The sequence below is a fragment of the Sorex araneus genome, chromosome 2 (genome assembly GCF_027595985.1).
Source record: "Sorex araneus isolate mSorAra2 chromosome 2, mSorAra2.pri, whole genome shotgun sequence".
Taxonomy (NCBI): domain Eukaryota; kingdom Metazoa; phylum Chordata; class Mammalia; order Eulipotyphla; family Soricidae; genus Sorex; species Sorex araneus.
In genome coordinates, this window is record NC_073303.1 from 246,955,269 (window position 1) to 246,968,506 (window position 13,238).

The following is a 13,238-nucleotide window of genomic DNA, read 5'->3' on the forward strand; positions in this document are numbered from 1 at the left end:
GCATGAAAAAAGGGCTATTATGTTGAAGTAAAACTCTTAGAAGAAAAATTGTGATTATTTTTCATGTGTTGGGAGTAGCACTTCCCCTTTCCTGGATTACCATTTCTTTGGCATAGCTCACTTTATTTAATATCCAGTTCCTGTCTCTGCATCCCACTGTTTCTACCACTTTTTAGGTAAACATTTCCAAATTCTTTGCCTACCATGGTTCGGATGCATTTTCAATACCCTCTTTTCTAATGAGAGCACATTTTACTTACAAAATATTTTTGTTAAAGAACTTATACCACAAAATTTAAAAGTTTACTAAGTAATCATCACAGTAGCTAGAGAGATATTACAAAGGATAAAGGACTTACCATACACATAATCAACCTGTGGTGTATTTCTGGCAACAAATATGATCTCCTGGAGTGATCTCTAAGGACAGAGTCAGGAGGCAGTCCTTTTATTTTTTTAGGAGTCAGTCTTGAGCAAAATACAATATGGCCTCCAACCTGTAAATAATATAATCATCATAAGGTACATACCTTTCATTCTTATCAATCTATATATTTTTTATTTTATTTTTTTCCTTTTATTGAATCACCATGTGGAAATTTACAAAGGTTTCAGGTTAAGTCTCAGTTATACAATGCTTCAATACCCATAACACCCATCCCTTCACCTGTGCACTTATTCCACCACCAAGAATCACAGTATAGCTCAACCCTGCCACCCCACATCTCTAGCCCCACCACCCTGCCTGTGTAACTGATAAATTTCACCTTAATTTCTCTTTACTTTGATTACATTCAATATTTCAACAAAAAACTCACTATTATTGTTTGGAGTTTCTCTCCCTTACAGTCGGACCTGCTGAAAAGGAAGAATTTGATAATTTGTTTTCCATTGCTGGGAATGAGGCGATATGAGGTCGAGAGGCCACACTAGCAGCCGAACGGTTTTGGATTTCTGTATTTTAGTATTTTAATAACTTAGTCCAGAGAAATATCTGCCATAAATTGCATCATTGCAAACTTGTACTTCTCAGCTATATTATATTCCACATGATTGCAATCTTTCTATGTCTATCTCTTTCTTTCTGACTCATTTCACTCAGCATGATACTTTCCATGTTGATCCACTTATATGCAAATTTCATGACTTCATGTTTTCTGACAGCTACATAGATTTCCATTGTGTAGATGTACCAGAATTTGTTTAACCAGTCATCTGTTTTGGGGCACTCTGGTTTTTTCCATATTGTGGCTATTGTAACAGTGCTGCAATGAACATAGAAATACAAATGTCATCTCTACTATACCTTTTTGCATTTCCGGGATATATTCCCAGGAGTGGTATTGCTGGGTCAAATGGAAGCTCAATTTCTAATTTTTTGAGAATCGTCCATATTGTTTTCCAAAAGGGCTGAACCAGTTGGCATTCCCACCAGCAATGAAGGGGAGTCCCTTTCTCCCCACATCCACGCCAACACTGGTTGTTTCTTTTTGGGGGGATGTGGGCCAGTCTCTGTGGTGTGAGATGATATCTCATGGTTGTTTTGATCTGCATTTCCCTGATGATTAGTGATGTTGAACATTTTCTCATGTGCCTCTGAGCCATTCAGATTTCTTTTTTGGGGAAGTTTCTGTTCATTTCATCACCCCATTTTTTGATCGGGTTGGCAGTTTTCTTCTTGTGGAGTTCAACCAGTGCATTGTATATCCTTGTTATCAACCCTTTATCGGATGGGTACTGCATAAATATCCTTTCCCATTCTGTAGATTGTCTTTGTACTTTGGTCACTGTTTCTCTTGAGGCGCAGAAGCTTCTTAGTTTGAGATAGTCTCATTTATTTATCTCTGTTTTCACTTGCTTGGCCAGTGGCATGTCAGCTTTGAAGATACCTTTGGCTTCAATGCCGTGGAGGGTTTTGCCGTCCTTGTCTTCAATGTACCTTAGAGATTCTGGTCTGATGTTGAGGTCTTTAATCCATTTTGATCTGACTTTTGTACATGGCTCACACATATATATTCTTATAGTCCTCAAAGTGAGGCTTCCTATGAGTGTCCCTTGACTACAGATGTTGTCCTTCAGACATTCAGGGAATAATACTTTCCCTGTCATTTCTTGATTACAGGTCAGTCACCTACATCTCATAACTCAAAGATCTTTCTACATCTAAAAGTCAAAAAATAGCATTTCAGGGGCTGGAGCAATAGCACATTGGGTAGGGCATTTGCCTTGCAAGCGGCCAGCCTGGTTCGATTCCCAGCATCCCATACGGTCCCCTGAGCACCGCTAGGAGTAATTCCTGAGTGCATGAGCCAGGAGTAACCCCTGAGCATTGTCGGGTATGACCCAAAAAGCAAACAAAAAAATAGCTTTTCACATTTGCTGCTGACTTGGAAGTTTTTCTCTCCCTCTTGGACACTTACTAGATAACCATGAATAATTTTCTTACCTTAATATAACCTGATTATATTATTGATGCCCTTCAGACCTCTTTATTCAATTTTTGTATTCAGAAACCATCAAGAATCTGGATATGGACATATTTTACAGAGTCAATATCCATTTTACAGAATCATTTTCTGTCATGTATTACATCACCTCAGGATCCTAAGGAACAATATTTTTTCAAGTGTTTCCACACAGGTATACTTTGCTTACAGCAGGTAATACTACCTTCTTTAGTGTCTAACCCAGGATCTAACAGTTCCTCTCAATGGTTGCATCTGTGGGCAGATGACAATGCTCAAGTTCAGCAGTGAAATTATACATAGAATGCCTCATGGAGTGAATGGTTATAGTAATAGTTCTGGATGACAGTGACAGTGATTATGATTTTACATAAGCTTAATACTTTAAGAAGTTCACTTCAGTAATTTTAGCTCTAAGCTGATTTTCTTTTCTTTTCTACTTGTTTAAAGCAAGTTTTTATTGAGATTTATTTAGAGAGATGTGAGGGGAGAGAAAAGGAGAATACAAATTTAATGTTGAGCACAGGCTTTTCCAGAGTGGAAATAGACAAGCAAAGAGACATAGAGATAAGCAAATGAGATACGTGTTCAAGGGGAAACATGGACTTGAAGAGCAACCTCTAGTTTCCTATATCATAATTCCATTAAATAAAACTTCCCATATGACTAATTATATTTGATATATGAGCCACTTCATTTAAAGAAAGAAGTTTAAATGATTTTTTTCAAAAGTAAACTTTTAAATTTGACTTTCTGTTAATATTTTTTTTAATTTATTTTATTTTTTATTTTTTAATTTTTTTTATTCTTTTATAGAGTCACCATGTGGAAAGTTACAAAGCTTTCAGGTTTAAGTCTCAGTTATACAATGTTCGAACACCCATCCCTTCACCAGTGCACATATTCCACCACCAAGAATCACAGTATACCTCCCCCCTCCCCCCAGCCCCCCACCCCGCATGTGTAACTGGTAAATTTCACTTTACTTTCACTTTACTGTGATTACATTCAATATTTCAACAAAAAATTCACTATTATTGATTTGGAGTTTCTTCCCCCTAAAGTCGACCTGCTGAAAAGAAAGCATTTGATGATTTGTTTTCCATTGCTGAGAATGAAGAGATATGAGGACAAGAGGCCACACTAGCAGCCGCACGGGTTTGGATTTCTGTATTTTAGTAACTAAGTCCAGAGAAATATCTGCCAGAAATCGCAACATTGTAAGCTTGTACCTCTCAGCTACTTTGTCATCCCATTGCTCATCGATTTGTTCGAACGGGCACCAGTAATGTCTCTCATTGAGAGACTTATTGCTACTGTTTTTGGGATATGCCAAAATCATAATATACGCAATAAATATTCTTAATAGCTATAAAAAAAGCAAAACTGCAGTAAATGGTTACATCTCAAATATAGTCAAGTTAGATAATCCAATAGCATTGCCCATTCCTTCAGACAAGAACAGAATATTGCCCAACTCAGTGCTTGTAGACAATACCACTTGTCTCTAGAATTTTTGTTCCTTTCTGCTTTTACAAATAACTGAACATTTCATGCTTTGATTCTCTCAAATAAATAATTTTAATGTTTTATCTTATTTTTCAATTTAAAAATTAATTCATGTTTATTTTCTTTTTGGAGCGATAGCACAGTGGGTAGGGCATTCGCCTTGCACATGGCCAACCCTAGTTTGATTCCTCTGCACCTCTCAGAGAGCCCAGCAAGCTACCGAGAGTATCTCACACGCATGACAGAGTCTGGCAAGCTACCCATGGTGTATTCAATATGCCAAAAACAGTAACAACAAGTCTCACAATGCAAACTTTACTGATGCACACTCGAGCAAATCAGTGAGCAACGGAATGACAATGACAGTGACATTGATACAGTGATTTTTTTTTATAAATCCCCAAGCTTAATAGTTTTCAAGGAATAATTAGTGTGACATTCATGGCATTTTATGGGAACTTTGGTGTATCAATTCTACTTACTCATTAATTGTTATGCATATGTATTCAAAACAAATTCTAACATTTCATTTTCAAAAACTCCATAATTAATGAGTCTGTATTTACCCCCTTGGAAGAAGTGTAATTTACCTTTTATAGACCCTATCTATTGTCTCTTCTTGAGTCTTTTTTTACTGTAGTGTAAATTATTCTATGATGTTATCAATTAAAGTGATCACTGCAAAAAAAAAGAATAGTTCTGGAAATTACTATAAGGAGAAACTCATGCGTTCAAACATTTTTATAATTAATGTTTTATATTATTAACCAAAAGAAGTATTTAACTTATCATACTGAAAGACAATTTTAAACATTCTGGAAAAGACTTCACAAAACCCAGGATTAACCTCAGAACCCCTCAGTTCAACTTTTTTTTTTAAGTTCAACTTTTGTGGAGAAGAATATTTCCAAATATCAGGGGGCTGTGCCTCCACCCCAAATCAGATGAATTGAGAAGGGTGATATGGAGATGATTGATCTGGAGAGATTACAAAGTGGTCTCATGGGGAAAATGTAAACTCAGGTGTAAATGAGATGCTACTTGACTAGAGATATGGCAGGAATTCTAGCTAAAAAGGGTTCAAGTCTTTGGCAAAACTAGATTCATTTCGTCTAATGCCTTTGGAAAAGCAAATCATTAGGAAGAACTGTTTTCTGTCCTTTGGGGAGTGATGTGCTTGGGGACCAGAGGAACAAGAAGTAAACATGTCTGATGGGCAGACAGGGGCGCTGTAAATATTGCTCTTCTCTTGTGCCTTTGCAGTTCTGATCCTGGGATGGAAAAGAAGTTTGGGGATTTCTGTCTTTCCATTCTTAGGTCTGACTGGGGTATGATACTTCACTCTTCCTGCTGTTTTGTCTGAAGGATGGACCTTCCTTCACCATCAACCTCCTAAGGTGGAATTCACACCTTCACCTGGAGGCATGCAGGTGAGTTCAAACACCGACTGGTCTCTGCAAGAGACAATGGATGTCTAGACCAGTGGTCACCAGCATCTGTTGTCCTTAGTCTAGAGACAGAGGAGTGTCTCATCGGTCTGCCTTGATAATTGATGATTGTATTGATACCAGAGGCTGCTGAGATTTTGGCATGACTCTGATACTCCAGTTTGAATGATTTGTATTTCCTAACTCATTACACCCTATATTATCAGTGCTGGGAAAATGTTTTGAGAGGGTGAAGTTTAAAGTGCTTTCAAGCAAGAATAATATTTTCACCCACAAGACATGAGTAGTCCAGAGACATTTCACAATGGATGCTGTAGTGAAAAGGGGTGGGTGACAGCCAGGATGCTCTGAAATTCTATTTGTGGGACAAACTCTGTCACAGAAGGATTTGGTTCAAGTGCAAATTGTAGTAGTTGACAATCCTCAACAGAAAAATAAATATTATTTGTACTATTGACCGCAGTCTATATATAGTTTTAATTTACATCCTTATCATATATACCTGCTTATCTTCTGCTCTGCCCCCCACCCCCAGCAAACATAGAATATCCTGGGTATCAACTTAATACTCTCAACCCCATTCCCTATGACAGTTTCCTTTCTTTTTTGTGTCATTTATTTATATATTTTTAACTTTAATTTAAATGATCAGGTTACAGTAGTGTTAATGTTTATGCTGTGTACAAAGCCATTGCACCCACCATGATCAGAGCTCCTGTGATGCTCCCCACATTGTCCATATATAACCTCTGGTCCAATGTATAAAAGACGTTTCTCCTTTCTAAAATAATACATTTAGTTTCAATTTAATTAAGTTTTCTTTATAACTGATTTCTTTCAGTGATTTTATATGTATGTATAAAATATATTCATTTTATACATATATATACATATATGTATATATACAGTAGCACTGTAGCACTGTCTTCCCATTGTTCATCGATTTTCTCGAGCAGGCACGAGTAAAATCTCCATTGTGAGACTTGTTATTACTCTTTGGCATATCAAATACGCCACGGGCAGCTTGCCAGGCTCTGCCATGCGGGTGGAATACTCTCGGTAGCTTGCCGGGCTCTCTAAGAGAGATGAAGGAATCAAACCTGGGTTGGCTGAGTGCAAGGCAAACACCCTACCTGCTGTGTTATTGCTCCAGTCCCAGGCATATATATATAATGAATATAATATATATCATATATATGTATAACCCTTTCATTATATTAACATTTAAAAACATTCTGTTGCCAAATTTCTCATTTGATTTTGAAGGAAGTGTTCTATTTTCCAGATAAACAACCACTGTTTTTTGATTCCCCTTTACAATACAACCTTTGTTCCAACTAAGTTTAAAATCTAATTTGCTAGTGATCCTATGGAGCTATACAGAATGTTTCATTGTTTTGTAGAAATAATAACTCTGTGTCTCCCCTGTGGATTTTCTGAATCCCCCATGCAGGATTCTAGAAAATTATTTTAGATTTAAATCCTTAATAACCAAAATATCAATGTAGGTAGATATTAGGCAATCATCCTTGTGTGTCATCATGTTTCATTGAGTGTTTATGTTCTTAAAGGAATTGTCTTAACACTACACATTTTCAGCTGTTTTCCTCATACAGCTTTCAGTTCATTTTATTTTAATTAATTAATTAATTTATTTTTTTGCATTTTTCATTTTTTTTATTTTTAAGTGACTCTAACATCAATTTTAATTTTCCTTCCAGCACACAACTCAAATCGTCACGTATCCAGTTTAAGCTTGTATTTTTAAACAATCCTTGAAAATCACTTCAAAATAGAGAAAGGGAAAAAGTTTAGATAATCTATATTTTTCTTAGTACACATGTCATTTATTTCTTTTTTTTTTAATTTATTTATTTATTTTTAATTAGTGAATCACCATGAGGGCACATTTACAGATTTATACACTTTTGTGCTTATGCTTCCCTCATACAAAGTTCGGGAACCCATCCCTTCACCAGTGCCCATTCTCCACCACCAGTAAACCCAGCATCACTCCCACCCTCCCCAATCCCATCTCCCCCCACCCCACCCTGCCACTGTTGCAGGGCATTCCCTTCTGTTCTCTCTCTCTAATTAGGTGTTGTGGTTTCCAATAAAGGTGTTGAGTGGCCACTGTGCTCAGTCTCTAGCCCTCATTCAGCCCGCAACTCCCTTCCACCACATAGCCTTCGACTACATTATAGTTACATTATAGTTGGTGAACCCTTCTCTGAATTGCCCTTTCCCCAGAATGTGAGGCCAGCCTACAAGCCATGGAGTCAACCTCCTGGTACTTATTTCTACAATTCTTGGGTGTTAGTCTCCCACTCTGTTATTCTATATACCATAGATGAGTGCAATCTTTCTATGTCTGTCTCTCTCTTTCTGACTCATTTCACTCAGCATGAAACTTTTCATGCCATCCACCTAAATACAAAATTCATGACCTCCTTTTTTCTGACAGCTGCATAGTAGTCCATTGTATAGATGTACCAAAGTTTCCTCAACCAGTCATCCGTTCTAGGGCATTCGGTTTTTTTCCAGATTCTGGCTATTGTAAACAGTGCTGCAATGAACATACATGTGCAGATGTTGTTTCGATTATACTTTTTTGCATCTCTGGGATATATTCCCAGCAGTGGTATTGCTGGGTCAAATGGGAGCTCAACCTCTAGTTTTTTGAGAATTGTCCATATTGTTTTCCAGAAGGGCTGAACCAGTCGGCATTCCCACCAGCAGTGTAGAAGGGTTCCTTTCTCCCCACATCCTCTCCAACAGCGGTTGCTTTTGTTCTTTTGGATGTGTGCCAGTCTCTGTGGTGTGAGGTGGTATCTCGTGGTGGTTTTGATCTGCATCTCTCTGATGGTTAGTGATGTAGAGCACTTTTCCATGTGCCTTTTGGCCATTCGTATTTCTTCCTTGGTAAAGTTTCTGTTCATTTCTTCGCCCCATTTTTTAATGGGGTTGGATGTTTTCTTCTTGTAGAGTTCAACCAGTGCTTTATATACCATTGATATCAACCCCTTATCTGATGGGTACTGTGTAAATATCCTTTCCCATTCTGTGGATAGTCTTTGTATTCTGGTCACTGTATCTTTTGCGGTGCAGAAGCTTTTTAGTTTAATGTAGTCCCATTTGTTGATCTCTGTTTTTACTAGATTGCTTAGTTCTGTGTCACCTTTGAAGATACCTTTATCTTCAATATCGTGGAGGGTTTTGACGACCTTGTCTTCAATGTACCTTATGGTTTGTGGTCGAATGTTGAGGTCTTTAATCCATTTTGATCTGACTTTTGTGCATGGTGTCAGGTCAAGGTCTAAGCCCATTTTTTGCATGTGGCTGTCCAGTTGTGCCAGCACCATTTGTTAAAGAGATGGTGCTGGCACAACTGCACAACCACGAGCAAGGAAAGTCTCTTTCAGTTCATTTTATTTCCATCACATGCTACGATTTGACTTGATAGACATGCAAGTGTATTCAGTTGCAATTAAGGATGCTAAAGGAAACTCAGAGGCAGCATGGTTCATGCACTATGATGGCAGAGTCAGAGGAGAGTGGGCTACATGTAAGTATGCTGTGCTGCCTGCAGGTATAAGCGTATGAAAAAATTATTTTCCGTATTAAAAGATGGAATTGTTATTGATTGATAGTGCTTGAAAAAATGAAGAGTTCGCCTATCGGATATAGTCCAGAGCCAGGACTAGAATGTCCCCAAGGAAATGAAAAATATCAATTTCATAACAAATGTCCGAAAACTCACAGATGATGTCATATAAGGATAGTGTGAAAGGAGCGTGCCCTGGTCCCTGAAGGAACCATATTGCAATGCATTGGTCAATTATTTGTGAACTAGACTACTCAGGAAAAATTATTCTTCTACTTGAAATAGAATTTGCTTAGTTTTCTAAGCACTGTTTTTATTTTCATTTGCAAAGCACAGATTTGTTTATGTCTATTTTCTTTTTTGGGGGGTGCATGATATATAAGGTTTTAGACACAAATTTTTTGACCTTTTACGGCTTTTGGGGGGTCACACCGGCGATTCTCAGGGGTTACTCTGATTTTGCACTTAGGAATTAGTCCTGGCGGTGCTCAGGTGACCATATGGGATGCTGAGAATCGAACCTGGGTCGGCATGTGCACTGCTAAACATGATACCCGCTGTACTATTGCCCCAGCCCCTATAGTTTTGACTTTTGAAAAGGTTCTTTTATAAATTCTATTTGCTTGTTGACAAGGCAATGTTATCAGGTTGGAATGTAGCCAGAACCAATGAAAACTTTTCCACCTCAAAATCTCTCAGAGAACTTCAGAGTTTACCATGTCTCATTTCCTCCTCAATCATTTTTCTTCTTTCCTTTATGCCATCTCTGTTTATGAAACAGTTCTAAGTATTGGTTGAGTGACATGGATGACTGGGATCTTTCTCCAATACAGAGTCCAAAGTCAATATTTTTTTTCTTTTTGGAGCGGCTTAAGAAATGAAGGGTGAAATAATGTTATTATTATGTGGAGTGAAGTAAGCCAGAAGAATAAAGACAAGGATGGTCTCACTAGTTGAGGAAATAAAATAGTAGTAGAGGAAAGGTATTGTCATAAAGGGGGATGTTTAGATCACCCTTGACCCTAGTGTTCAAATAAGAGTTTAGAGAAGGACAGAGGAGAAAAGAAATCAAGGGGAAAGAAGAGAACAGGAAGTAATGGGTAAACAAGCATTGGGATTCAGTTATATTAGCCATATATCCAAAATACAGACTCAACAACATGAGATCTAAGCTCCAACCAGGGAACTTTGTAATGTGCCTGTCAAGTTGACAGGCAGGAGTGGGGCGGGTCTAGGGTGGGAAGGAAATGTGGGAATACTAGTAGGGGAAGATTGACACTGGTGGTTGGATTGGTGTTGAAATATTTTATTCCTAAAACTCAACTATCAAAAATGTTGTAAATCACAGTTCTTTAATTGTGAAGTGAAAAAAAAAAGAAATGAAATTTTAGAGGTTGATTTCACTTATAAGGAATTTGAATAAATAAATATGTGAGCTAGCAAAGCCATCAAATGTGGATTTTCCTATTGCAAATGAATACAAGTAAAACTTACAACACTTAACAGCATCCTGCATACTCATGTAAATGTGTAGTGTGGTGTGGTGTGGTGTGGTGTGTGTGTGTGTGTGTGTGTGTTTTCTATGAAGAGAGAGAAAGTTTCTTAGGTTATGGATATCTGAGTTTGTATGGTGCAAGGTGATTCTCAAAATTCAGGGGCCAGAGAAACAACTTTTCTCAGCAATGCTCTGATACTATCTTCCATATACCCCGCTACCTCACAACTTCCATCACCAGGTTTGTTTTGATTTTAATATCTGAAACAGGTAAACTCCCTAGGGAAATCTCATTGTTTGTTCCCATCTCAAGATATACATGCCAACATGCAATCCACTCTTCCTCCTTCTCTACTTCATCTTTGTCTGAATGTTATCTATCTGAAAACTTTTCTGAAACATAGAACAGACTACACACCATTTCCCTGCCTTCCTATTTTATATCAATAATTACCCCTAAAATGTTACATTTCACCTTCTGCTTGTTTGTGGTGTTTCTGGAATAGTGGGGACCATTTTACTCAAGCACATCAGGCCCATAGCCCAGCAATCTCTCCAAATGTAGACGGTCTCCAATTAATATCATTCAGTATATGGAAAAAATTCTCTGGCTCTTTGGGAAAAAGTTACCAAGGAAAATTTTCATATGGGAGGGATATTTTAAAAATGTCTGAAATATGTGGGCTGGAGCGATAGCTCAGTCAGTGGATAGGGCGTTTGCCTTGCAAGTGGCCAATCTGGGTTCGATTCCCAGCATCCCATATGTGCAGTCCCCTGAGCACCACCAAGAGTAATTCCTAATTTCAGAGCCAAGAATAAACCCTGTGCATGTTGGGGTGTGATCAAAAATGAAAAAAACAAACAATAAAATTAATTGCCATCTTCTCTTTACTACAAGGCAGTATGATATCTCTTGATGGAAAGATGCTGGATCCAGAGCAAGAATGATTAGGATTTGAAAAACAGATCTTCTACAATTTAGGATTTGGGACACATTGCCAACATTCTTGGGGTTCAGTATTATTTTGAAGGGCAAGAGATTTGGACTACACTAGCAATGTTCAGGGTCTACTCCTTGCTCTGTGTTTAAGGGTCATGCTAGGCAATGTCAGGGACCACAGAAGGTGCCAGAGACTGAACCAGAATAGGGCACAGGAAAGTCAAGTGCCTTAATCTCAATATTATCTCTCTGGCTGAGGTTCAGTATACTGATCATGGAATATATAAAGCTTTTAAAGCACATTAAACATTGAATACTCTTAAATATGGTCCCCCGAGCACCGCCAGTAGTAATTCCTGAGTGCAGAGCCAGAAGTAACCCCTGTGCATCACCGGGTGTGATCCAAAGAGAAAAAAATACATATCCAAAATATTTTATCAGTGGTAACAAATGCAAAAATGAATTATTGCCCCCAAATATTTGTACATCTTTCTATGAATATTATTTGCTCATTTTATTCTTTTTAGCATCACCGACACAATCACATGAAGCCAGACAATGATGGAAATGTTTCAGAATTTATTCTTCTGGGATTCTCAGAGGATCCGAAACTGCAGCCCCTCATCTTTGGACTTTTTCTCTCCATGTACCTGACCACCGTGCTGGGGAACCTGCTCATCATCTTGGTCGTCAGCTCAGACCCCCACCTTCACACGCCCATGTACTTCTTCCTGTCCAACCTGTCCTTCGTGGACATCTGCTTCACTTCCACCACCGTCCCCCACATGCTGTTGAGTATACACAGAGAAAGGAAAGCAACAACCTACGAAGGGTGCATCACTCAGATGTATTTTGTTGATACCTTCTCAGTGTTAGATAACTTTCTCCTGGCAGTGATGGCCTATGACCGATTTGTGGCCATCTGCCACCCTCTGCACTACACGGTCATCATGAACCCCCGACTCTGTGGACTGCTGGTCCTGGGATCTTGGATCATGAGTAGTCTGGCATGTTTGTTGCAATACATATTGGTGTTACGCTTGTCCTTCTGTACAGATTTGGAAATACCCAACTTTTTTTGCGAACTCAAGTTGATAGTCCAGGTTTCCTGTTCAGACACCTTTGTTAATAACGTGGTGATGTATATTTCAGCTGTTCTGCTGGCTGGGGGGGGGGCTGGCTGGGATCCTTTACTCTTACTCTAAGATAGTTTCCTCTATATGTAGAATCGCATCCACTCAGGGGAAGATGAAAGCCTTTTCTACGTGCGCATCTCACCTCTCAGTGGTCTCTTTATTCTACTGCTCTTGTCTTGGAGTGTATCTAAGCTCTGCTGCTACCCACAGCTCACAGTCCAGTTCAACCGCCTCTGCCATGTACACTGTGGTCACCCCCATGCTGAACCCCTTCATTTGCAGTCTGAGAAACAGAGACATAAAGAGGGCCCTTAATGCATTCTTGGTGAAAGGAACTACAAAAGGACACTTGTCCTGGGCATGAAAAAAGGGCTATTATGTTGAAGTCAAAGTCTTAGAAGAAAAATTGTAATTATTTTTCATGTGTTGGGAATAGCACTTTCTCTTTCCTGGATTACCATTTCTTTGCCATAGCTCACTTTATTTAATATCCAGTTCCTGTCTCTGCATCCCACAGTTTCCACCACTTTTTTGGGTAAACATCCAAATTCATTGCCTACCATGGTTTGGATGCATTTTCAATACCCTCTTTTCTAATGAGAGCACATTTTACTTACAAAATATTTTTGTTAAAGAACTTA

At 38.4% G+C, this 13,238-nt stretch overlaps 1 pseudogene; it reads left to right on the forward strand.

The window, feature by feature from the left end:
* Positions 1-12,006: 12,006 nt before the first annotated feature.
* LOC105943515 (olfactory receptor 7A17-like) lies at positions 12,007-12,961 on the forward strand (annotated as a pseudogene).
* Positions 12,962-13,238: the final 277 nt, after the last annotated feature.